This window comes from Silene latifolia, chromosome 9 (assembly GCF_048544455.1).
Source record: "Silene latifolia isolate original U9 population chromosome 9, ASM4854445v1, whole genome shotgun sequence".
Classification (NCBI taxonomy): Eukaryota; Viridiplantae; Streptophyta; class Magnoliopsida; order Caryophyllales; family Caryophyllaceae; genus Silene; species Silene latifolia.
Window position 1 is genome coordinate 92454242 of NC_133534.1, and position 4602 is coordinate 92458843.

General features: G+C 41.6%; 1 non-coding gene across 1 annotated transcript; it reads right to left on the bottom strand.

Annotated features, from left to right (window-relative positions):
* Positions 1 to 2791: 2791 nt before the first annotated feature.
* Positions 2792 to 2898, bottom strand: LOC141603967 (small nucleolar RNA R71). Its single transcript, XR_012525799.1, has one exon. It is a non-coding gene; the product is annotated as a small nucleolar RNA R71 (small nucleolar RNA).
* Positions 2899 to 4602: the final 1704 nt, after the last annotated feature.

Sequence of the window (4602 nt, forward strand, 5' to 3'; positions counted from 1 at the left end):
GATTGAGTACATTCGACTACTCCACCTCAAATTGGGGTGGACATTCGGCTCGTAGTAATCGTTGTTCCGCCCGTAGTGTTGGAAGGCGGCGCATTGCTCAAAAGGATCGGGACAATGATCCGAGATATGCCCCTCTCCTCCACATCTTCTACGAGACGAAAGGACCGTCTGTCATAGCATTAACCCGATACATCCCTCCTTGGAAGCTCCTCCTAGCTCATACTTGTCAAACCTTGCAATAAGAGCTTCAAGCGCAGCGACAGAAGAAGATTCAAACATCTCTTCTTTGATTTCCTCTCGAGTTCCCATATTGAGCCTTATGGATGGCCAAATCATCTATGATCTTCCACCCCTTGGTTGCTCCCAAGTTTTCAAAAATCGACCATTGGCTGCAAAGATCCAAAATAGCCCTCTGATCGTCATACAAACCATTATAGAAATGATTGCACAAGCTCCATTTTTCGAAACCATGGTGCGGTATGGTACGCACTAGCTTCTTAAATCGAACCCATGCCTCGTGAAAGTTCTCGTCAGGCCCTTGTTTGAAACTTGTAATCTGAGCTCTAATGGCAATAGTCCTCGATGCAGAAAAGTACTTCTTATAGAACGCTAAAGCCAGTGAATTCCAATCAGTTATGCCGTGAGCAGCTCGGTCCAAATCCCTATACCACTCCCTCGCAGCATCGCGGAGTGAGAAGATGAACATGGTTTCTTTTATCTGATCCGCCGTCACGCCAGCAGGTGGGGGTATGGAGCAGCAATAATCAATAAAAGTCTCCATGTGCTTCGCTGCATCCTCGTTTGCAGCCCCACCGAACTGATTCTTCTCAACCATATTAAGGTAAGAAGGTTTCGGCTCGAATTTCCTGGCTTCCCCTGGTAGCTCGAACCCTTGTAAAGATCCTCAGCTGTGGGTTCAGAGTGACTGGCAATGGTCGCTTCTTCGGCCATTTCGGGAAAGTCTGGAAAAATAACGGTTTCAACTGATGAATTGGAAACTGGAGAAGACGGTGGATTGTTCTCGAACAGTTCGTTCTCGTAAAAGCTAGAACGAGAACAAGGTTCTTCCTCTAACTGTTGGTCTTAAAATAATCTCCTCTTTACGTGCAAAGATCTTTCAATCTCAGGATCGAATGGTAGTAGTGGACCACTCTGCGACCTGCGCATAAGAAGAAACTACAACAGAAAATAAGAATACTCTAAGGAACGGGTGTCCCTTAGACTGAAAAGGACTAAAAATAAAGCAACTAATAAATTGAACAATTGCCTCCCCGGCAACGGCGCCAAAATTTGACACGGCTATCGCAACCCTATCAAAAATAAAACCTAACGGTCTCAACTAAAATGTAGCAGAGGCAGTCGAGTATCGAATCCACAGGGAGGTAATGTAATTATAGCTGTCTATTTCTAATCCTAGGGTAACAATGGGGGGTTTGTTTGAAATCGGTTCTAAACTACGAAGTTTGAAAAGAAGAGAAATAAAATAAAGAGCAGTAAAGGCAATAAAATACGATTAAACTATCAAGAAGAGAGGGACATGTCGGGATTTCGGTTCACTACGGTAGTCCAATAACTCAGCTGTAAATGACTCGATTTAACTAATGTGAGACGGATGTTAAAAGGTCCTTTCGGTCCACTTTCTATCCTAAAATACCACTAACTTAACTTTCGTCCTCATTAGGGTAGTCTACTGTTTATAGCAGGCCTATTTAGTCCAATCTTTCGATCCAGGATTAATTTTAGCCAGATTAAAGGTTGACATAGAAGCGTGCACTCAACTAGGTCGGGAATTACAGTTAAATTGCCATAGTGACAGAGTCTCGTAATTAATTCGTCTAATTCATCTACTAAATCGTCATCTTTCTACCGCAGATTCCCTAATCCCAACATGAAGGGAGTTTTAGCTACTCATATCGGTGATTAAACTAACAGCAGACAAATTTCCAGCAGAAAACGTAATGAATAAACAATAAATCGCAATAATGAAAATTAGGGCAAAGGGAAATAAGAACACAATTGAGAAATTAAAGCAACAAATGATTATTATTAATAAAGGGAGAGAAAGGATTACAATCAGTGCGAATCCGGCGTAAAGAACAACTGAATCCGAGCAATAATAACCCCAAAGCAAAGTAACAGTGAAAAGGAATAAAGGAACGTAGTAAAGTTTTCTACTGTGAAAGATAAAGTAAAAGCTAGATCCAAGATTAAAAAAAGATCATGTTTAACCTAGTTAACATAGGTTTAAATAGAAAAATTAACTAAAGTTTCGAAATAAAACATCACACGGATAAATTAAAAGCCCATAATGACGAAACCACTCGATCGAGTGGATTAAAACCACTCGATCGACCAACTCTCTAGCAAAAGTTACTCGATCGACCAAGAAAGCACTCGATCGAGTAGAGGGTCTTTGTGCAAGCTAAGGATCGAGTGAAAACCACTCGATCGACCACCAGAGGCATATGAAAACCACTCGATCGAGTGTCAGAGGGTGTGAAAACCACTCGATCGAGTGACTAGTCTTCATTTCAGCTCACGTCTGGGTCTAAGTGCCTCGTAATGCGTGCCACGACGCTTCCGAATGCAGTACTTCACTCTGGGACAATCCCGTCTCCTCTAAATGCATGCAAAAAGGACAAAAAGGAGTGTGGTTCCACTACTTTCGCGATCATTCCTACAAAAAGGACGAAATACACCAAAGTAGCCAATTCGGGGCAAAATACCATAAAAACAGTATAGAAATGCATAGAAATACGTGCTGAAATAGGCTAAAAGGACTATACGTTAGGCACGTATCACCCAAATCATGGGATTCAAACAAAGGGATGAGGAATCATTGTATGAAGCATAGGAGAGATTTAAGGACACTTGTCGTTCTTGTCCACACCATGGATTTAGCGAGTGGTTCCTTGTGCAACAATTTTGGAATGGTCTATATGAAGCCTCCCGAAAAATTCTCAATACGGGATCCAATGGTATGTTTACCGAAGTTGATGACAATCAAACATGGGCCAAAATTGAAGAAATGGCGGTTCATAATTCACAATATAGTAGGCCTCGGAAGGCTACTAGAGGAGGAAAGCATGAGGTAGATTCCATCACTCAATTGGGTGCTCAACTAAGTGCTCATATTGACACCATCAATTTGAAGTTTGAGAAGGCCATGGCTAAGCTTGATGAAGTTTCCAAATCACCCAAACAACATGTTAATGCTATGGTGGCATCATCCTCAATTCCAAGTGGAGTATGTGAGAGTTGTGGAACTTTGGGACATGACCAAAGTGAATGTAGGGGAACAAGTGAATGCTTTCCAAGCATACAAGAGTGGCACCCCTTATTCCAACTATTACAATGAGAATACCAAATTCCATCCCAATCTTTCATAGAAAAGCCAAAATGTCTAAAACCCTCAACCAACATACACCGCACCTCCAATGAGAAATCAAGCTCAAAGACCCTTTTACAACCAAAGCCAAGGTTATCAAAACCAACCTTCATACAATCAATCCAATGACCAAAGCTTTGATGTTCAAAAAGCGGTCCTCCAAATGCAAAAGAACCAACAAGAATTTTTCACCCAAATGCAAAAAGATAGCCAAACCAAGGAGATCACCATCAACAATATACTAGCCCACACCAAAATGTTGGAAACCCAAATGTCTCAATTAGCATCTTCTAGCTCTAAAAAACAAAAGGGGCAATTACCACCTCAAAGTAATCCCCCAAGACATGAATCATTGAGCGTCATCCATTTGAGGAGTGGGACAAGGTATGAAGGGTCACAGAAGCCAATTGATGAAGACAATGTGGATGCTAGTGACAAGCAAAGAGTTGATAATTCCAAGGAGGTAGATCCTACCACCAATGAAATTTCAAAGAAGAAGAATGAAGAGAAGGCTAAAGAAAAAGAGCCTATTGTGATTATACTTCCATTCCCAAGTCGTGAAGCTAAGCCTACGTTTGACGAAGAACTTGGAAAGTTTATGGAGATTGTGAAGAACTTAGAAGTCTAAATCCCATTCACGGAATTGATCAATCATGTTCCGGCCTATGCAAAGTACATGAAAGACATTCTTACCAAGAAGAAATATATCCGGAAATTAGAGACTATTGCATTCACTAAAATGAGTAGTGCTGTTCTTCAAAGAAGTTCACCTCCAAAACTCAAAGACCCGGGAATCTTCTCTATTCCTTGCACCATTGGCGACACCACAATCAACAAAGCTTTATGTGACCTTGGAGCAAATGTAAGTGACATGCCATACTCGGTATGCAAGAGGCTAGGAATGGGAGAGCTCAAGTGTACTAACATTACTCTTCAAATGGTGGATCGATCAACAAACATACCTTTAGGGGTATGGGAGGATGTGCCCGTAAGAATTAGCAAATTCTTCATCCCGGTGGACATTGTCATTGTAGACATGGAAGAGGATTCCAACATTCCTATCATCTTAGGAAGACCATTCTTGCACACCGCGGGAGCGGTAATCGATGTGTAACATGGAGAGCTCACACTTGAAGTGGGGGATGAAATGATCACTTTTAATCTCGACAAGACAATGAGAGCTCCCCGACTACATGAGCCATGTTTCATAGTCG